Source organism: Ochotona princeps, chromosome 1 (genome assembly GCF_030435755.1).
Source record: "Ochotona princeps isolate mOchPri1 chromosome 1, mOchPri1.hap1, whole genome shotgun sequence".
NCBI classification, from domain to species: domain Eukaryota; kingdom Metazoa; phylum Chordata; class Mammalia; order Lagomorpha; family Ochotonidae; genus Ochotona; species Ochotona princeps.
Genome location: NC_080832.1, coordinates 101,160,655 through 101,172,375, shown reverse-complemented (window position 1 = coordinate 101,172,375; position 11,721 = coordinate 101,160,655).

Sequence of the window (11,721 nt, the reverse complement as noted above, 5' to 3'; positions counted from 1 at the left end):
GAAAAGTGGAATAGAATCACACCTGCCATGTCGTTGATAACCTCTCCACACATGATATTTATGATTTTTAGAGAACTAGACACTCCTCCAGAGTTCAGACATCAGTACATGATATCTGCAGTTCTATCGACTCTTCCTTTCTTGAGAGAGAGAGTATAGGATGGAGAGTGAGTTGATGTATGTTGGTGACTTAAGATATGCTCTACATAGCTGTTATAAGGCAAGCTCTAATGTTAAATGAAAGTAACAACTCTTCCCAGGGTTAAGGAAGCATATCATTCTAAGGAAAAGAGGCAAAATTAACACTAGGGAGGCAAGGAGATTTTAAATAGATTTAATTATAAATATAGGTAAGAGTACAACACCTCAGGTGGAGAAGGTGCAGGTTTAGGATGGTTAGCCCCTGCCATTCTATGCCCTTTGACAACCTTGCAAATGGGGATAGAAGCTATTGGATAGTTGAGTCACCCCTGGATTGAGACAAGATCCAAACCTCACAAGTCAATTAGTATTCCTGCAATATAGGAAGTGTCCCTCTGCATTATCTATTGCTTTTATTATTTTTAAAGTGGGTGTAATGATCAGAAGTGAGGTGGAAGTGGTAGTTGGACAAGAGTCAGATCATGTATTTTTGCTATTCTGTGAACTTTACCCTTAATGTTATGGGGAGACCACACATGATTTAGGCCTGGGAGGGGAGGCCAGGCTAGTGGCAGTGTGGAGAGTGGATTGTTTTGGTGTGAGTGGGCAGCCAAGAATAGAGGTTAGCAGGCCAGTGAGGAGGCTTTATGAATATACATAAGAAATTCCAAGGACCAGCATTGTGGCATAGTGGGATAAACCACTTCTTGTGATGCTGTCATCTCATATTAGAGTGTCAGTTTGAATGTCAGCTACTCCACTTCAGTACAGCTTTCTGTTAATACGTCTGGGTAGACAGGAGAAGATGGCCCAAGTTCTAGGATCTGATGGAATTCTGATTGCTGGCTGTAATCTAGGGCAGCTCTGGCCATGGTGGCCATTTGTAGAGTGAACCAGTGGATGAAAGATTTCTCTCCATGTCTCTTCCCCTATGTCTATCACTCTGTCTTTAAAATGTATATATCTTTAAAAAATTACAAATTCTGAATGCCTGAACTGGCAGATATTCAAAAATTAAGCAGTTTTGGCAATTGATTGCATGAATGCAGAAGCATCAGTGATGGCTTGGGTGGATTTTCATGGGAGACAGTATGGTTGGAGTGTCCACAGAAGAGAGTGAAGCTGGGGATAGAATACATTACATTTGAAGTGTGCTTACAGCATAGGTGAAGAACATTAAAACTAATCAAAATCTAAATGCATACCCAAATTCTATGGAGATTATGACATTAGGGAGCCGAGGACAAGCATGCTAAGAAGAAACTTTATTTCAAAAATGTTAGTGTAAATTTGTTCGGAAAGTAAAAATCTAGTAATTGTGTTTTATAGAAGTCCCTGAAGGCATATGGTCTCTTCTTTATTTTTTACCTATTTAACTAGAATGTGGTAATATGCATGGCTTTAAAGAGCACATATAAGAAAGGTTTCGCATGCTGAGGAGGGAATAGGAGAACTGAAATATGAAGAACTCTGAGAGTAGGGGAAGCATAGAGTTGGTTTTTGGTATAAATCTGAAATTGGGATTTAAAATAGTCTGAGCTCTAGCTCTACATTTCTTTTTATTAATATTTTGATAATAGGGAAGAACAAGAATTGTTCCCAGAATGGTAGATAAAGAGGCAGTCCTTGTGGGCAGAATGAGAGGGAAAAAACATGAGGAGTGGCTGTGGTTCCACAAAGGTGATAGGAATATAGTTCACAGCATAAATTATTTTAATAATTATTTGATGTTTGGAAAATAATTTATCTGAATATTCAGGCATTGCACCTGTTTAGAATTAAAATAATAACCAAACAACTCAAGTCATTTAACTTTCCTTTGAAGATTGCTATTGCTATTGATGAGAGTGTTTTTTAATACAAACTACAAATCTATGAATGGAAATGGTTCTTTATTAAGTTTGTACAAATGAGGAAGAACAAATGAAGGAGAGCAGAGGGGGAGACAGGAAACGAGAGAGAGAAAGGGAGAGAGAGAGAGAGAGCGCCTATGAGTGGAATATTGAATGGATCAGTGATGCTGGCATGATAAAATGTCTTACAGGTTTCCAAAGTGTCAGAGGCTATTAACTATAGTTAGAGGATATATGTTGCTATAGAGAAAAGGTTAGTGCAGGTAGTATCATCTTTTAATTAAATAACTAATTTTGTAGAGAAGGAGCCAGGGTTATTGTCTAAAAGGTCAAAGTGTTGACTATTCTTAATTGCTTGTATGAGAAAGAGGCAAGAGAGAAGACATATAAGAGCTATAATGAATTTAATCAGAAAACACATTGAAGGACATGCCTTCATTTAGTTCCAACTTAGTTTGAAATCTCAAGATATTAGTGCATGCCACAAAGCCAAACCATTGGTCTCTACTGAGAGTTTGAGTGAGTTTTAAGACTTTATTTATGTATTTTGAAATAGAGATTTAAAAAAAAAATGTTTGCTTAATGTTCAACACATAGTTGTGTGCTTATCAGGTTCATCAGGCCTTGAGACTAAATGGGAAATATTCTGAAATAATTTTATTCCAAAATTTTGAATCAAAATAAACATTGGCATTTCTATGGTTTTTCAGAGTTTGAACATGCTTTCCTAGCCATGCAATATGTATCATTATAATATATAGTCATACAAGTTCAGAATACAGTTTTAGAATTACACAGACCTTATGTCCAAGTAAGGTTCTGTCACTGACCATGCCTCTTCTCTTTGTGTAAATTATTTGATCTTTTATTGTACCCAGTTGTCCCAATTATGAAATAGGAGCAATATTATCTCATTAAGACTTGTCATATTTCATGTAAAGTTTGCGAGATTCTTAGGACACTTCTGGCCAATTGAAATCACAGAAAATAAATGAAGGCTATTATTATTGTCATTATTGGATGAACCAGTGGCAGGTGGGTTTGTGGGGACAGCTGCAGGTTGTTTTCTGAAGTTGGTAGGTGAGCATCCCTCCAGATGTTTAGTCACTTAGATACAGGAGATGTTCAAGCTTTATGAGAATAACAGCTAACACTCTTTGGGAACAGCTACTGCCTACTCTTCCATTGAAAAATCTCTACTCCTACCTAAACTCAATACCTTGAGAAAATGCTTGCCAGATTGAACCAGGTTGGAGGTGACAGGTTGGACAAGAATTCACAGAGAAAAACATTTTCTCTGTTAAAATGTGAGTCATCTGGAAGGAGAAAGGAGTCACAATGCATTGTATACTAAGCTATAGTGAAAGCATCAAAATGAACAGGCTCTCAGAAATAGTTCACTGAGGTGGGAACATAGTCATTTTCTATTATAGACTTTAAAAAATTTTTATTTTATTTTTATCGCAAAGTCAGATATACAGAGAGGAGGAGAGACAGAGAGGAAAATGTTCCGTCTGATGATTCACTCCCCAAGTGAGCCGCAATGGCCAGTGCTGCTCTGATCTGAAGCCAGGAGCCAGGAACTTCTTCCAGGTCTCACATGCAGGTGCAGTCCAGGTCTCACATGCAGGTGCAGGGTCCCAAGGCTTTGGGCTGTCCTCGACTGCTTTCCCAGGCCACAAGCAGGGAGCTGAATGGAAAGTGAGACTGCCGGAATTAGAACCGGTGCCCATATGGGATCCTGGCACGTTCAAGGTGAGGAATTTAGTCACTAGGCCACCGTGCTGGGCCCTCTACCACAGACCTTTTATAGTGGCAGAATCAGAAATTATATCTGGTGTTCAAGCCCATTACAAAAATTGCTATGTTACCTCTCACTCCTGCCTAGAAAGCAAAGAAGATTGCATTTTAAAAATTTCTCTAAAATTTTAAAAAGCATTAATTTTCCTATATGATATATATGTAGAGAATTATTTAAATCATTCCTATCAAAAGTATAGTCTACAAATCCAGGGCTTAGGACATTCTTCAAATCTGGTTAGAAGAGTTGAACTAAAGCCACATGCCTGGCCTCTTGAGTCAGAATCCATAATTGAACAAAGTGATTGGTATACATATTTTAATTGCTTATGTCATGGTTTATTAAGATGAATGTAAGTACAAGTCTTTGCTGTTGAATATTGCATGGTTAGGCTTTGCCCAAGAAATACCATTGTTAAGCAATATAAAGACAGGGACTTGAAATCTTGATAGCTGCCTTGGCAGCTGGAGCTATGAATCCTCCATGAACGTACTGGATACAGAGCACTGCAGCTTTAAGTATGTTGTGGGGAGAACTCTGAAACTACTAATTTCTGTGGAATGGTGAGGATCAGGACCCCTCCAACTCCTCAGGAAACCAGGGAAGGAGGAATTGAAGCTTTTGAGGAAATTGGCATTTCTTCACATAAAGCTATATTAGCAAGGATTGATTACTGCAGGGTAACATGTACAGACAGAAGTGAATTTTCTAATACCAAGAGTTATGCTTTTCAAAGTATTTCTTCTGCTTTTCAAGTGGCATCCACTTTCAACACCTGGCATACATGCATACACACCCAAATGAACAAAATGAACAAGATCTATTTTGCTAGAGGAAAAGAAAAGCATATGATCCTTTTGAAAAGTGAGCCATATTTTCCTGAAAGCATGTGGGATTTATACAAACCTCCCAGAATTAGATCTGAATCTACCCATTTTGATATTCCATCTATGTAGAAACATAGCCATGTGGAGGCCCAGACTGATAAAATGTTCTGAGGGACTGGAAGTGAAGAATAATAGCATTAAAGTAGCAAGTTGCTCTCAACACTCCCAGACAGTGGAGAAGCTGGTGTCCTTCTCTAAATATAGGGCCAGATCTAAAAATTGCACAAATGCTTCTAAACTAGTGTCTTGTAGGAACACACTGCCAGCAGGGAATTGGCAGATCATCCACCCAAAGGATAATCTTTTTCTGCAGTTGAGCTTGAAATGGGGCATAGTGGGGTACTTTGGGTCAGAAGGGTTGCAGGATGAAAATAGGCAATATACAGAAATGATACTTTTCAAAGAAAGGGAAGATATTCCAAGGTGAGAGAAGACCTCACTAATTTCTTTTGAGCTATGTCATGTTATTTTTATTGAATCGCTGTGCAGTCCTGAAAATAAGAATCAGGTGTGCCTAGGAGCCAGAAGACTAGGCAATCACCACTGTAAGAAGTGCCTGGCATAAAGGAAAGGTGTTCGTGACATGAGTTAGAGCACCTTGAGCACATCGTGGGTGAGCAGACAGTGCAAAATGAGAGGGAAAACAAAGTTACCTGTGAATTTTGGCAACATTAATGAGCATGAGCATTTTCTGTCTCATTCTGATGGCAGTGGCTACTGATGGTCTAGACCCTGCAGAGCAAGATAGAATTATGTTGTATGTATTGTGTGGTGAGGGATATTGGGGAGGGTAGACAGAGAGGGGTCTAACAAAGTGGGAAGAGTCTGTGGGAAGGAACAACTTCCAGACAACTAAAAAAAGCCTATCACTTGCAAATGTTGACATAAAAGGAAGCATATGTGGCTTCTTTAAATCCACTTCTTTTAAAAGAATCTATTTATTTTTAGTTTCTGAAAAAAGCATCAGTAGTTGTTAAGTCCTTATACCCATAGTATAACATTGCAATTGCAGTCCAGAACACTAACTAGATATTATCCTCCACTGTAGACCAGCCTTCATTTACTTGGTAGTGGCACTGATGACATGACTTGCTAACTAGAAATATCTAAATAAGTCTGAAGTTTAGGTGAAAGTTTTGGTACCATCAGCCAGAAAGCAAAGCCTGATAGATTCCGTATTTAGCAGCTCAGTAGTTTCATGTAGTGTTTTTTCCATTAAATTGACAGAATTATAAATGAGCAGTCTATCATTAAATATAAAGAATTTCCAAATGATCATAATTATCCATATCAGGCTGCTGTATCAATGCATTTCCTATTATAATGTCCTATGAGAGAGAGAAAGAGAGAGGAGAGAGAATGAAAGAGACCATCTTGTAAAGCTCTAACATGTACTTTCTAGCATGTTACAGAAAAACCTTAGCAGTAGATACTCTAGTATTATTTTATACTGTTAACAGTTCTAACAGATATTCTTCACTCCCAGTTAGGAAACTAAAGCACAAGAAATGTGTGCAGACTACCTAAAATACAACCCACTGTCAAAAGAGCTGGGATTTCAACTCCTGTTATCAACTTACAGAGCCTGTGGCTCTTACGGTTTTCTGTATGAGTTTATAATTTATTCCATATTTATTTTCCCTCTTCCTTTAAGACCTTACTATGGTCCTTTTTAACAATTTTAGTTCCTTTCTGGACTTACCAGTCAAGTGGGGAGTAATGTTTTTGCTACAATTTTTGTTCATTTTAAGGGAATCAGGAGACCTCAGGCCAGGTGCTCCAAGTCTTATTTCATTTACGGGATAAAGAACTCAGTATGTGGGGGGTGTGAGAGCAGTTGAAGACAAAGTCAAGCAGATGTGCTCTGTTGAGTGCTTCTCATATATGAAGCTAGGCAAAACAAATGAAGAAACCAAAAAAACACTTATGTAAGAAGTAGGTCATGGTGTGCTGGACTATTAGTAAGTAGTTGATCCCAATACATTGGGGTCATGCTGTAATAGGGCTTGTACATGGAGCTGTGGGAACACAAGATGGCTACCCTGCACCAGCTTGGTGTGTGGAAGTCATGGGGCCTAGGGAAATTTCTGAATGTTAGAATGCTTCATAGTCCATGGTCAGAAAGTGTTGGGATGTTCTTCAAAACCTGAGAGAACTTTGTAAGAAAGGGAGCACTGTATCTTTTTGGCACAGTGTATTCCAGAGGCTTTGGGTAGTACAGTAGGAGACAAGGAAAGGGGTCAGTTCTTAAATGTGTTTGAGCATCAGGTCATCATGGTCAATAACTGCCATTATTTCCAGTTGGTTGTGGAAAAGTCTGTAAGTGATTTTAATACCTGGACTTTTTTTTTTATATTTCCATTTAGATGCTATACTTTGAGGTCAGTGTGGTCCTCGTTCTTGTCAGAACTGGCCCTTGGAGCACGGAGATAAAAGTTGCCTAATATGATTGTTCAAAATTGAAATAGCTGGGCTCTGCTCTAAGCTTCTTACTCCAATTCTGTAGAACATAATCTATGAATATGCATCTAAGTGATATTTCCAGGAGTCGCTGATATGTCAGTTTCTGAAGAATTGAAGCATGACTTTAAGAAGAGGAAATTAATTTAGGTGATGCTTGATGAGGGTCTGATTAGTGATACCTGGGCTGAAGTGGCATTTCAATTTTAGAAATAGCTTAGAGATCAAAATTGACAGTAGTTAGTGATCAATTGGTTATGGAAGATGGGTAGCAAAGGAAAAGGAGATGCCTTATTTTAAAAATTCTGGCTTATGTGATTCACATGAGATAGTGATTTTTTCTCTCATCCCAAATCACCTTTTTGCCTTCTTTACTAGATCAATTCAGAGCCTTTTTCAGTGATATCCCTGTTTTTCACTCTGAAATGGGGCATTCCAGTCAGTTTGGAAATGTGTGCTCATTTTACTTCCCCAGAAATTCACAGAAACATGTCCAGAGTAGTGGTTGGAATGTATATTTAGTGGAATGGGGAGCCTGGTGCACAAAATGGGATATAATTTGAATTGACTTGCCAAACGTGAGTGATGTGGAGCCTAGCAAGAGAGGCAATTTGGTTCATAAAAGAATCTGTTCTGTGGGCAGATTGAGCCCTAGAGAGCCAATGAAGATTTGCTTATAAACCAACATCATAACTGCTTTTCCTTTTCTGTGAAAAATGCTATTTGGTTAGAACATTTTTATTATCCAAAATTTCTCTAAATAAAATTCTAAGAATTCGTGACCCCATAAGCTGGTGCCACAGATAGCATAAAAGTGGGACAAGAAGACTTTCCCATGTATTTGAAGGACACATAGTTGAGGCTAAGTTTACCCTGGTGGCACTGCATGACACAAGAGACTAGCACAAAACCTTCTTGCGATTCCAGCAAAGCCCCAAGCAAATTTCCTTACTGAAAAGAATGCTGTTAATGGAATCATCATAGGGTTCTGTTTCTTGTTGGTTATGTAACCTTGGCCCAATGTGTGACTGGGGTAGTAATGTTGCATAGACATGAACTTAGCCAGGAAAGAGTTTATTTTCCAACAGGAAAGACAGTCTGGAGAGGGATCTTTTTCTTTTTCTTTTTTTTTTTTTTTTTTTTTTTTTTTTTTTGGTTTAAGGATGACATTATATTTGTATAGAAACTGAAAGGAAAAAATAAGAATTACAATCATAGGAGAGGGTAGAAGAACAGTCTGTATTGGATAGATTGAAAAAATGCAGGGGAAATTTATGCTAATTGGAAGCATATCCTGGAAGCTTATATAGGTTCATCTTTGATGGTTGCATTTCCTTTTATTTAGTCTTTAGAAATAGATATTGGTGACATGTGTTTGGAGCATCTCGGAGTGATATGGGTAAGAAGGGGACCTGAGTAGGATTTTGAACATTATACTGTTCAAAAGGGAGCATGTTGAACTAGACCTGGACAGAGAAGTTTGTAGGATGGACTGCCAAATGATGTACAATAAGAAAACAGTATTTCTGGGAGAGGCTACTCCTGAAAATAATGTCCGTCTAGCCAGTTCTTACCCTTTTGGCTTGAGTGTGGTATGTTTAAGCTTGAATTTCATTTTGGAACTTCCCCAGTACTGGGGGTGTATCTATCCCTGGAAAACATTTTCCCTTCTATACTGGGACTATGAAACTAGCTGGTTATGAAGAGTACAAGTGAAAAGCTTCAATGTTTGGCTTACTCAGAGAAGTTTTCTGATTTCCTGCTTCCATTCAATTAGTTTGTCAGGAAAAAGGAATTAATAAGGAACATCAAAATAATGATATACTCCAGAAATATCAAAGCATAGTGCTGTGTCAGAATCATCTGAGTACAATATTATAAAAGGGGAGAGTTACTCTCCGATGAGTGCCCGGAACCTAAGGTCTCATTATTCTGCATTGCATGCCTCAACCTAATGACCAACAACCTCACTTTTATGCTGTTTTGGGGCTGGTAAAACATGTGATACCCAGACTGATTAAAAGAATGTGTAATGTCTTGACTTGACTTGACATCTGTAATCTGACTTGCTTTATTGTAGAAGAAGTGCTTAGCATAGCTAAGTATTATTATTGTTGTTGTTGTTATTATTATTATTTTTTTTGTGGTGGGCAACATTGAGCAAAGGGGTGTCCTTCTAGCAAGGAACATCCATTTGTGGGAGGCAGGATTTGGACTTGATACCTTTCCTGCATCTGAGCATCTCTCAAGAGCTTTTCCAGGTTAGTTTCAGGTTCAAAGAAGATGGTAGCCGATCTCTAGGCCTATTACTCTCATTAAAGTTAATACGTAGGTTAATGTCCAGTTCCAGCTTCAGGCTCCCAGATATGTAGGCAGAAATGGCTAAGTTTTTAAAACTGAATGACTTCTACTGTGGAAAAGCCTTTTCTGTGATTTTGTGTGTGTGTTTTGAATTAATTTTAATGTAGTGTTTTTCATTCTTTTTTAGTTTTAGTTTTGTGGTACAGTTCCATAGGCTTTGAGATTTTCCTTAGCCAATTGCCAGATGCCCTCCTCCATGCTGATTTCCCCATGTGTTGCAATATTATTGTCCTTCATGGGCAGTCGAAAGTCCATATTCTGCTATTTGAGTATATGCTGACATTTTTGGGATGGACAATGGCCAATAGTCCAGGATCCTATTGCTGAGATATGTCCAACTGTTTTATTGGAATTCCATCTTTGATTTAGAAGTAGAGATGCCTATAGCATTGTAGCTTCACATCTTGATATGATAGTCTCTATTACACAGTTATTGTTCATTCCCTGAATGGGAAGCCGTAAAACAAAATCAACTGCAGGAAAAAAGTTTAAAAAATTTACAGCAACATGGAGTTAAATAACATGCTACTGAGTAATCCATGTGTAATTGAAGAAATGAAAAAGAAAACAGAAAACTTTGGAGAAAATGATGCTACTGTGTGATCTACTGGTCAGTGAGTAATTTGGTAAAAGAAACTATTCTGACAAAATGAAACTAGAAACAAAAATATTGAAGCTCGTGAGTTGCAACACACACACACACCCCAAAACAGTAATAATAAAAAACCTGAATAACTTCTTTTCCTTTCTGATTAGGATCCCTGAGAATGCTCCCTCTTAGAAGTCTTTGGAGAATGAGCAGTCAAATCTGGATAACCTGAATCAATATTTTCACAAAGAGGAAATTAGAGAACATTATTCGCATAATGTCATAGAGCAGTATTGGTTTTCCTTTTTCTTTGTTTGGAATTATACAATAGAAACACAGTAAGAAGAGTTTACCTTAATCTTAAAGTCATGCCTGGCCCAAGGGGAGGTTGGAATAGGAACTGCAGAGGATGGTAACAAATGTAAGCACCTTGTAAATTTTGAGTGGATTGTAAACATGTGCTAGATGAATGAGAAGGACCTGCCAGGAGACTGTGAAATGGCCCAGTGGGGAAATAACTAATGCATGAACACAAATCTTGGTGACAGGTAGGTTAGCAATCTGTGAACTTTCTAAAGGTTAAATGAACAATAATAGGATTTTGTTAATGCACCAAAGTGAATTTAAACTATGAAATACATAATTCAAACATGCAAGTACCTTTAATTGGGTTTAATTACAAATAATGAGATGTGTTTAAATTAATGACATTTAGAATGAGAGAGCACACAGGCAAAATTTTTCTAAAACCAACTCTTAAAAAGAAGTAGTTGCTTGGCAATTTCATTGTTATCAGGAAAGAGAATGCTTTTAATACAATAGATTAGGCAACTTGGTAAGTAGAATAGGTTGTGGGTCAATTGAGTGTCATGCCAGATTCCCTACTAGCTGGAAGCTTTTTACTCCCAAAAGACAACTTCATTAAAAGAAAAGATGAGCACAGTCTTCAAGTCAAGTGCATTGTTGCACCAAATCCATTGGATCATTCTCAAAATCTGGTGGCTTTTACTTCAGATTCCTTACAGTGACAGGGATATAACTGCACAACCAGACACTTTTGTCAGAGTCAAGTGTTTGGATTTTGTGCAAATTGAATTATTTTTGTGCTTTGTACTTTTTAAAAATTATTTATTATTTTTAATTCATTAATTACATTGTATTATGTGACACAGTTTCATAGGTACTTGGGTTCTCCCCACCCCTCCCCAAACCCTCCCACCATGGTGGATTCCTCCACCTTGTTGCATAACCGCAGCTCAAGTTCAGTTGAGATTCCCCCATTGCAAGCGTATACCAAACATAGAGTCCAGCATCTTATTGTCCAGTCAAGTTCAACGGCTTCTTAGGTATACCCTTTCTGGTCTGAAGACAGAGCCATCTAAGATGATTTTCACCTCATTGTCAACTTCCTAATGTCTTATGAAAATGCTGGGCTCAGCATTTTTCCTGTTTGACGAAATACAGAAATAAACTTGCATTGCTCAAGGTTACAAGTTTATTTCAGGGCCTAGAATCCTGAACCTATATCCTAAGTCCAAGAAAAAAATTTTTTTTTGACTGCAGTGTGAATATTGCACTGGCAAATGCAGTATACCCCCAACTCCTTGACGTGGTTTCTGGAGGCAAAAG